This window comes from Egretta garzetta, unplaced genomic scaffold, assembly GCF_000687185.1.
Source record: "Egretta garzetta isolate BGI_Z169 unplaced genomic scaffold, ASM68718v1 scaffold10, whole genome shotgun sequence".
Lineage (NCBI taxonomy): Eukaryota > Metazoa > Chordata > Aves > Pelecaniformes > Ardeidae > Egretta > Egretta garzetta.
Window position 1 is genome coordinate 1581740 of NW_009258268.1, and position 11268 is coordinate 1593007.

Here is an 11268-nt window from a genome sequence, read left to right on the forward strand (position 1 = left end):
TTTGGGGCAGAAGTATGCTGAAGACCTGCCTGTGGGCACTGGAAGTCATCAGTCCATAGAAAGTATCAGGTCAGAAGCAGCCCTACTTGCCTGCTGTGGAGAGGTGAGCACTGCCCACCCACCACTTCTTTTTAATCCAGTCAGCCCCAGTCCCACAAAGTACCTAGCTCATATCAAGCGATCCCTTTTACCGCATTTCACCCCCTTCTCCAGTTCTTCACACCCCCACCTTCACTTCCATCCCAATTCTGCTCCTAATCATCACATTTAGCTTTTACATACTGATATGCATGAACCATTTCAGAGGTCACAGCTGGCTACTTCAAGGAAATGAGGAATTTTAAACTGACAAACTTGAACTATTGTTTAATAAAGCAGTGCCTTTTTTAAAAAAAAAAAAACAAACAGATTTGTTTCAAGTCTTTATACATAAACCCATCCCTGTGGAATCTTTTATTTTTTCTTTAACTAAATGAGAATCTGTTTTAAGGAAACAATTCCAAGTTAAATGAAAATGGATTTATATGCCACACACAAACTGTAGTCCTCTACAGTGTAACAAAATATGCAAGCTTAAGCAAATTTACCACCTGCTACCATAGAAAGGGAACATGGTGGTATCCTGTTCCCAACACAGCATCTCATTATAGCAGACGGGTGTTTCCACTACAGTGATTAGTGTGCATACAGCATCACGATTAATTTCCAGTACTAATACCACCTTACAATTCATATACTTTTTCATCACTTACAGTCTCAATCATAATCTGTAATTCAAGAATTTTTTGCAGGTTTGTGAAAACTCCCAACTGACCTTACATGGGGAAGACCACAGATGCAAAAAGCGCATGTTGTGACATCGTTACTTCTGTTGTTACCTGGCCTAATGAGAGCAAGCTAACACAGATATGTTGGTATGGCTTCATTTTGTCCAATACCTCATGCTGCAAAAGGGGAATAATGTAAAACAACACACTCTAGGATTCACCAGCAGAGAGAACCAGGAGAAAGGAGCACATGCTATGGCCACACTGACTACCCAGACGTAGACTGGGTGGCTGGAGGAAGATGTCCCACTAATGCAACACATGCAGCATCTTTTAGAAGCCAGTCATGGAGAGTCTTAGCTACCAGTGACTGCAATAAGCTAAACTGGGCTCACCTGGTAGAAGTTTGGAATACAAGGGGAGTACCACTGTCAGCATAAGAAAGGAGCACTAATCACTTCTTGCCAGCTTTACCTGGCAACTATAAAAATAACATGGGTTTGTTTTTTTCCTAATTGATGAGGTCATCAACATGTACATCTCATTCTGAACTAATCTTTTATTAAGTCATCTTCCTTTTGATACCCACTTTCTTCAATGCAGCTGATGCAAACTTTCATAAGCCTGCTGTGTATACATTTATGCATGTACTGTATATGTGTATGCAACACATGTATACAACAGATTTAACAAATTTTTTTGGCTCTTCAGAACTAAAGTCAGTCTTCTAAAAAATGCATCTTAACATTACACTACTGTAAAGACTATTGTTACTCTGCCAAATTCAAAAGCTTTCAAATTTGACTCGTTCATATTTTATGCAAGAATTAAGGAAGAAATGTGGGTCATTAAGAAAAAATTATATGAAACAGCTTAGATATATTACAATATACTTCTGAAGATTTTATGGATAGCTATCACCTGAAATATCTCATAGACATTCATGTTCACCTGGCAGTTGGGAACAATAACCACTACTTACAAAGAAAGCCAGCATGCTTCTTTGCTGGCTTCTCATTCAAATTAGCAGCTAGAAACAGAGGAGGAACACAAAAACCAACAGTCGCTTCAACAAAAAAGGCCACCAATAAATCCAGATTTCTGACACCCTCTGAACTCAACTCCATTACTACAAAAGGTACTTTCTGATGAGTTCTTATTTTGAAAAGGAGGGGGGCAGTGCAGGCTAAACCCTAGAAAGCAAAGCAGAAGAAATCATCTCTTTATGGCAGCTCATGGTAAGGAAGTGACTCAGCTGAGGCAAATTACAGAACCCATTTGGAGACACTGATTCCAAGAGCATTGGGGGCTGCAGTCAGAAGTCTGGCACAGCTGCACTGCCAGAAATTTCAACCTTCACAAGCACATAAGCTTGAAAATACGATTTGCAGTGATTCTCATCAGTTTTGTTTAGCTCTGCAGCAATTTTTTATTGTGAAAAGGAACATGTGAAGGAACTGAGGATATGATATATTCTCTACCCATTTCTCACACGGATCAAGCAAAACCAAAGCAGGGCTTCATCTTTAAAAGTCAAATATAATTTCCAAGTAATTAAAAAATTTTATAATAACTTCTCTGAGTTTTGAATTCCCCCTTCCTCAAATTCGGCAAGCAGCCTACTCTGCCCTGCACACTACTGCACACAAAGCTTGGAGGCAATTCTTAGCACATTTAGAAATAATGCAACAATAATTAAGGGATGAAAAAGGAAAAAACTCCAGCACCCTAGAGCAGTTTTCCTTCTGTAGATCTTGGGTATCTACAGACTACTTTTAAAGGGTGGGCAAATATAGTTAAGAAAAGCAGACTTGTGGACAGGATGTTTGAATCATCAAACATCATGAAACAAGAGGATACACACATCCAACAAAATTCCTGGGGAGCAGGTCTTCCAGATTAAAAAATGTGCGTGTATCACTGCTCTCTAATAATTCAAATAGCCACGAATTGCAATTACTATTGTAATTAAAAACAGCAATGATTTTAAGTATTGTATGGACTAAGAAGGAAACCAATTCTGCATTGAAGAGTTTACTATCTAAACAGACAGAACTGAGGGAAGGTATAGAAAGGACTTAGGCAAACAAAGTTATCTTAAGGTATGCCAGGCACACTTAACTTTGTAGTTGCTTAACTTTTTGTCTGTATTAATTAACAAGTCCTCTGTTCCTTCACAGTGATTCACATGTTCTCATAAGCAGGTAACCAAAGCCATTCTGTAAAACATAATTAGCTCTCCCATCCATCGATCCTACCAATTTATTTAACCACAGAGAGGGCTGACAAGCAAGAATCACAAAATGGCTGATCAGAAGCTACCCCATTTTACCCCAAGAATCCAAATGGGGAACAGATCTCAAAGATAAAACAGCCTTCAGGGTTGGTCCTGCCCCTTCAAATGTTCCCTGTTTCCCCTATGCCTGTAGTACTCCTGGGGACGTGGGGCACCGCTGGTGGCGGCAGTACCACCAGGGATGCAGGGCACACCCGGTCAATGGCGGCATTGCCGGGGGTTGCGGGGCACACCTGGACGCAGCAGCCCTTGCAGCTGGTAGAGCTTCCCCAGCCACCCCAGTGAAATGGCAGGAAGGAAATAAAGCGGTGGCTGCGTCCGTGGGAACGGTCCATGGGCTGCTACAGTCCACAACACCTCCTCCTGCTTTCCCCTCTTTTCCTTCCATGAAGGGTGAAGAAATGATGGTGGTAATTTGGCTCAATTTCACCTCATGTGCAAGTCAGGGCTAAAAGCTCCAAAAGGAAGGTTTTAGCCTTTAGAGGAAGAGTTTGGAAAGTTATAAGCTTGCAAACGGGTTTAAATCTTATATCCTTCACTATCATCAAAGGAACAATAATAACGTGTGGAGGTTAGACTGAGGCTTACAGACTGATTGAGATTAGCTGTATCTTATAGTACTCTAATTTAATTAGTAACCATACCTATATAGGAGAAGTACCATAATCCATACACTGTTAGTCAGAGCCTGAGCTGTGAGATATCCATAGCTTTTTGTTTTATTTCCTGCTAGGTAGGTTTGCACGCTGATATGCTAGTCTGGCTTTTGCATATGATACTGAAACCACTTCTATTTGTACTTTAAACAAGCAAGACAAAAATGTGATTGCTTATACAAATCCTTGAACTTGCATAATTCTCAGATGTGGAAAGGTGTCTTTTTATAGATAACACAATCTTTGAAATTGATTGCACAGATGAAAGATGAAGTCCTCATTCTTCTGAAAACACATACTAATCAATTTAGAACTATGACAGACAAGAATAAACAGACAGTGCTGTTTTCTTTTAAATCAATTTATAATCTGTGAAAGAACATTCCTTGGTGACAAGTTTGTATTGGAAAGGAATTCACATTTGAAAAGCTCTAACAAAAAAAGAGATGCTTACAAATGTTTTTAAGCATCAGTCAGGAAATTTTAATAGGGGAATAATTTTTCCCATGTACTGAGAGCACCTGTATTCTCCAATGAGAGCAAGGGGTCTTCAGCAGACCGCAAGCAAGATTCAGGTTCCACAACACTTATAAGCTATTGCTGTTCGTAAGAAACAGAGCTAATTAAGCACATACAGACTGGATGATCAGATCCTGAATGATTATCTGAAAATTGTTGCACAAAAGCATTCAGTATACAAAATACATAGTGCATTTATACTGAACAGGCATTATGTGTCTCAAATAAAAAAAAAAATCATCAGTGTTAATGTCCTCAAATAATATAAATTGCTTGCATCAACAAACACAGTACAATTAGCTTGTTACCCTTAAACTGAGTTTAAAATAAGCAAATTGTTTGATGACTTTGATGTTTTCCACCCAAAATGTGCTGGCTAATTTTTCCATTCCAGTTCCCATTCCAATCTTTTAACTGCCTTAATCTCCTGCCCTCAGATGTTGACCTCCTAAGAACAGAGGTCATAGGTTAGCACAGACAGACCTCAAAAGATCTGGACTATCAATTCATGCCTGAAAGATTTCTCTTCCACAAAAGAACTACTAAAAAAGCAAATTCCAAAATCCAGCTCCACAGGCTGCATAAAATATAAACTTGTTGATATGTTACGTTCATAAATATTCTAAAAAGACTGGATCTAAACAGTATGAATTAATTTACATAGGATAAAAAAAGTAAATAAAACCAATGACATCGACATGGAATAATGACTGAGCTTCAAAGATAAAAAAGGAAAGCTCTAGACAGCAGAGAATTAAGTCAGCATCTTTAACTACAGATACAAATGTTTTAAATATTTCTAATCTCTACATTTCAAAGCAGCGTTTTTCCACACTAGGCATTTTTAAACACTATTTGTTTTCTTATAAGGGTGAAAGTATGAGATTAGCTAACTCAGAAAATGAAAGAGCACCAGTTTATACAAATTTTACTGATTACTAGTGAGACTGCTACCTCATTTTCTTGCCATAATCAGCCATACAACAGATTCCTTGCTGCTTGTTTGGTCAATGAGCGTACAGCTCTCATTAAAAAAATGCCAGATGTTTCTTTTCTATATATAAATGAAATGTATAGATTGTAAAGGAGAAAGATAACTTCATGAGGCTCCAGTGAGTTAGAAATACAGGGATAACAAGAATGAACTATTTGATATAATTATTTCTGAGCTCCAAGTAAAATTTGTACTTTACACGATGTACATAAGGACAAAAATTCTAAAAGTGGAATGATTAATGATACTCCCACATTTAATAACATAAAATCCCACTGAACTATTTAACAAAAGATAAATTAAAACACTCTGTGGATGCTTTTTTGACTTAGAAAACTGAAGTGCTTAGCACATTTTAAGTAATTATTAAAAGGAGATGTAGGCACATATTCCTAGCAATTATGATGTAAGCAGCTAACCATGATTCTCCAAAAATATACCAAAGCATATCAAAAACATGGAAAGTGAGCCTGATCAACAGGAAAGTAAAAATTTTCATATACTTACTAGAAAGAAGTGATTTACAACAACAGACTCAGGAAAAAGAATGTAAATAAAATTAAACCTTTAAAAGGGTAAAAAAATAGGCTTACATCTGAGCTAGATATAATTTCCAATCCTATTGCCAACTACTGATGATTCCCTTCCATTGATAAAAGAAGTAACACTGCATGATATTATAGAACAACTCGTCACATTATGCAGACACAGACTGACACACACACACTCTCTATTGTTTTGTTTTACATTATTAGCTTAGCACAACAAAAAGGCAGAGGCACTAATTTTAAACACTAGCAAATCTGAAGCTGAATTTGAAACACTGAAACACAGCTTGTTGTATTGGTCAAAAGATACCCATTTATCTTTGAGGAAATCAAAGCATTCTAGTTAAACTCTGACGCAAAGGCTGTTGCAACATTAATTGCAGACAATGAAATAAGAGCAGTCTGTGGTTTGCTATTGTTTTCAGAGCTGTCTGAAGTAAATTAAATGCTTAGCATTTGTACTGTCCAACAGCTAAAAGAGTAAAACTCAAGTAACTTCTAGGCTAAAGAAAACCATTCAGCACAAGACCAGAGCAATTTAAATCAATTTCTGTACTTTCAACTATTCATTGTAAAAGCTCTGGTGCCAGGAGACTCAACACCAATAAGATTGTAAATGAATGAAGATCAAAGAAAAGAAATTGTTTAGCTCACTCCCATATTTCATAGTGACCCCTCACAACTCTTTCCTCCTCAACCATTCCATGGGTCTGTTACTGAGCAAACCCAGCTCCCTCTACTCCATCAATAACACTGCCCTTGGCTCGCTATTCCTCCAGCTTGCCCACGGCCACCTTTGTTCTCTCTTGCACATGCATGTGCAATTTCTTCTGCAAAACCAGTCCTTTCATCCTCGTCCTACAGTGTCACAGTATGGTTTCAAAGAGAAACCAGTCCAAATCCCCAAGCCTAGCTGCTAGTCAGAGGAGTGTTCAGACTAATTTCTACCTACAATTTCAGCATTCAAAAAAGAAGAAAACAATTTACACTGTAGTAACAGCCTGTGAACCGTATGATAACATGCGAGTTCTCCTACATCATCTTTTCCTCATTTGCTGCATGAAATATAAGGTAGTTATTATATACTACTTCTTTAGCCTACTCAATTCAGTGCCTAGACTCACCACTGAATCTAGCTAAACCTTGAACACAATACAGAAGTACTGATTTTGGGGCTCTCACCAAGATACCTTCATGCATTACAAATATTAATTACTTTGTAATGGCTGTACGAAATTGTGTGGTTTAATTGGTCTCAAGGAAAAGCATGAGATTCTGGAGCACAAGAAAAAAGCTGAAGTTGTTTTCCAGAGGAGCCTTATTCTAAGTGCCCAATTTGAAATATTAGAGCCCATAAAGCACTTACTATTTTATAGCACCTGATATATTTAGGACAAAGCTCAAACTGAGCAACCATTACAGCTAGGAGCATTTGGTGGTTCTGCAAAACAAATTGCAGATGTGCCATGTTTGTCACCCGGTAAATGAGGAACACACAATAAACAGACTACGCAAAAAGTCCCATTTCAGATTAATCCTCCCAGATCCACTGGAATCACCTCAGTCTTTGCAGGGCTGCAAAGCAGGAGCTTAGCTCCCACTTACACTTCAGCTCCTTGTACGTTAGCTCTTGACTTGCAGCAGTCTTTGAAAATGGAAGAAATTTTTATTCGATCCTTGTTTGTGCCTGAGGGGATTCGGGATTCTCCACACTCTCTGAAGAGTGCCTGAACTACCAGCTTTGAGGCGATCATTTGAAGACTGGGAAAACCCTGTGCTTCTCATACTGACACCATTTTCAATGGTCTGTCCTGCCCTCCCCAGGGCCTTCCCCCTCCTTCCTGAGCTCCCCCGTGTCTGTGTTTTCATATTCTTGCTCCTTCCTAATCAACTCCCTATCCATTGCCCGTTGAAGTATCTTCCTGTCTCCCTGCCTGAGGGATCATGGACATCACAGGAGCATTTCTACTTAAGCTCCACTGTCTTGTCTCTGAACAGCTTCCCATAACCAGAAGAAGCAACTGCAAAGTCCCACTTGGTCCTGCTGCTTCTGGATGGAGGATGCCACACTGCTGTGCAAGGGTGGCTTAAACCAGTACTTTTTTTCCCCAAATAAGCCTACCTTTCCTGGGGTGAATATGCCCTTAAACCCATTATTTCTTTCAGTACATAGCCTATGTCTTATTACCTGCTTGAGAAGTGCTCTAGCATGCTGTAGGTGCACTTGGGAGTGTGTGGGGTGTGCGCAGTGGGTATAGCAGTAGCGTGCCTGCACCACCACTACAGAGATGACTACCTCCGTGACACATTCCTCTTATATAATGAGCTGCTGAGCTTCCTGACAAAATAAGATACTGAAGTAAATTCACATTTTTAAATGATTCATATGTAAGTAGGTTTCATCTTGAAGTGTCAAGGACAGAAACATGAAGCCACAGCTAATAAAAGAAACAGCTGTAGGGATTTGGAATTATATTACTGCACAGACTTTATTAATTTGAAGTTAAAGGGCTCCAGAACTTTTATTCCTTCTGAAGAACTTGAGATTCATCAACAGCGGTAAATCAAAGGCAACGTTTTGGGAATATCTGATTTAGCAGCTATGGTATAATTCCATTTTCTCCAACTTTCAAGTTCTTGGTATCTTTTTCAACAGGCCAAGATATATGGCAAATTTTTCCACCATCTGGAATCGCCAATCTAATCTTTCCTGAGTGTTATATATTTATTATGTTCTTTGAGTATGTTTGCTAGGTGATGCTGGAGTGCAACACACCAAGAAAAGCATGAGAATGCAACTGCCTTTCTAAAATAAAAGGGATTTGGGGTTTAAGTATTTACACTGAACATTTTTGTAGTAAAATAGAGCACAGACTGTGTGTGTATTTTTAAAAGATAATTCATCCTGTGAGCAGTTCTGTTCCCAGTTCATTGATAGCTATAGCTTGTCACGTGAGCAAAAATCAGCACAGTCTGTCATCAGGGTCGACATCAGCTTAAAAAGAAATTTCCACAGTCGGGGAAATCTTTTCAAATAATGCCCCCTTCCCTACTACTTTCAAATACAGGCTTAAGTATTTACCGAGTTGGGCCCTGAAAACGTATGCACTTTGTTTATTCTTGTAGACTTGAAAGTAGTATATTCGTATAGTAGTAAGAAATAAAACAGCAAGACAGAAATTTGAATTAAGGAATATGCCAGTTATGTTAGGAAGATTTTTAGATATAGAAACAATGTTTCATAAATTATTTACTGAAATACTTTTAACATACACTCTCCTGAAGTTACGCATAATCTGTGTTAAATTGCGCGAAGTTCTCAATTCTTTCTTGCTTCTAAATTCCTTCAGATATGGGGAATCATTACTACAGGTAAGACTCCAGTGTGACCATTAGGCATACCAGTACACCATAGCAAAGGCCTGAATATATATTGGTACTTTACTGTAAATGAGAGCTCATCCCTTGATGAAAGGGGGTGAAATACTCAGAACACATGAGGCCTGGGAAGACATCTGATAAAAGAAGAATATTCCGCATTCCGAAAACAGTGTATGTACTTAAGAAACCCATCTGCTGCGCAGGGACAGCTTTTCTCTACATGAGACTGCATAAAAACGACACCTTCCTACTCACTTCATCTGTTCCTTGTACATTTTCAGAATTGTATCTACTTACTTTAGCATCCAATTTGGATTTCTTATTATAAACACTACGAAAAATTTGGGGCCTATCCCTTCTTAACTATATGCTCATACAAACAGATACCAAAGACAACTTTATTCAGACTTTACTCTGTTCTTAATATCAGCTTGCAATGAAGAAAATTAGGCTTCGATATCACTTTGTGATGTTACTGCCATCAGGTTCCCAGCTCTTGCTTTAGCGCAGAAATTTGCATTCACTTGAAGTATGTGAACAGCCCTATCAGAAGGTACATCTGATGGAAAGGAAGCACGTATTTTCGTGTGTTTTGTTGATTCCTGCAGCTAACTGCAAAGCCCAGTTCCTACCCACACCTGAGCAAGCAGGCTGAAACACTGCATGGTCGTGCAGGTTCACCAGCAACGTGGTATCTGAAATAAGCCCTTACCAAATTAACCACAAGGCAAATTGAAAGTAATTAAAAGCGTGTGAAACAAGTGAACGTCCCTTCATATGAATGAGGAAATGCCTGTATCATCACCCAGCGTACTACAGTGTGCCTGGGTACCCCAAAATAACTCTTAACTGTTCTTGGTCTCAGAAGCAGTACAGCTGGTAAGAGATGAGATGAAATTCTGTAGCCTGCATCTAACTATGGGCACTTGGCTTTGCAAATTAAACAATGTTATCTACGTTTGAAATTTGGAATGGGATTTCCTACGTGTCATCTAAAAGACAAAACCTTTTATTCTAGTATTACACATATTGTTATGTGCAACTGTAACCATTCCTACACCTAGCTCCAACATTCAAGTACTGATCTTCCAGCTCTGCATCCTGGCTCCTGATTGTTTGAGCTATAGAAATAGGCAGGAAGGGAAAGCCTTCATCTGAGGAAGACAACTCCCAATGCTGTGTGCTGGATCTGGGGATAGAAGCTAGGCTAGCCATGACTTGCTGTCTTCTGAGAGGTGAGGCTTTCCTTCTTGTAGTCTTGCTCTGGGGCATTTATTCTACCATAGCTCTACACCTGGCATTTCCAGAAGACTGAAATTTAGCTACATTCTAGGATGAAATCATGCCAAACAGCATATGGTCCATCGATATTGGGCACTATACACAACAGTCAGTGGCAGTTGTTTTGTCTTTCCTTCCTTAAGCCACCTTCCTTTCATCTTTTGGTGAAGAAAATACCTGGTCTTAGAGATCCGATTCTGTTCTCATCAGGCTGGACAGTCCGAGTCCTGGAATCACACTGCGTGTTTGGTATGCAGGAAGGCTGTGGCTGCTGAGCTCCCTCAAACACAGATGGATGATGCAGAGATTTTAACAAGGGCTGGCTAATGAATATATGCAGTAACACTTTTCAGAGGCTTCTAACTTAAACTTGGATGGGTCTGTGCAAAGACAAGGAAAGATTAAGCCCCTGCCCTAGAGATCCATCTCCAAGCCAGCTTTCAAGCCTCCTATACACAGCACTGAATGGCAGCTATTTTTAAATGTTACCTCTTTTTTAACCCTATTGATAAAGTGCTCTGGTTTTATCCCTTGCTTAGAAAAACCTGAACTGTTACTAAACCTTCCAAAAAGTTGTCAGCCTGAAAAAAAGAGCAAGTACAGAAAACTTTGCCCCTAATGACTGCAGTCCAGCAAAGTTATAACTGTAAGCCTAAGAGAGGTCTCAAACATCACTGGAAAGAGGAACTAAACACCTAACAGAATCACTGTGAAGCAAGGAAAAAGCAAACAGCAAAGAAAATGCCCTATGCTTAAAAAATGGGAAAAGCAAGAAAGAAAACTGGAAATAAAGGAATTCTTACCATCTAAAACCAGGTGAAAGAGT

General features: G+C 39.0%; 1 protein-coding gene across 2 annotated transcripts in view; it reads right to left on the minus strand.

Moving 5' to 3' along the window:
- Window positions 1–11268, minus strand: part of LIN28B (lin-28 homolog B) — an 89155-nt gene that overhangs the window by 23409 nt on the left and 54478 nt on the right. The gene's annotated exons all lie outside the window — the stretch shown is intronic.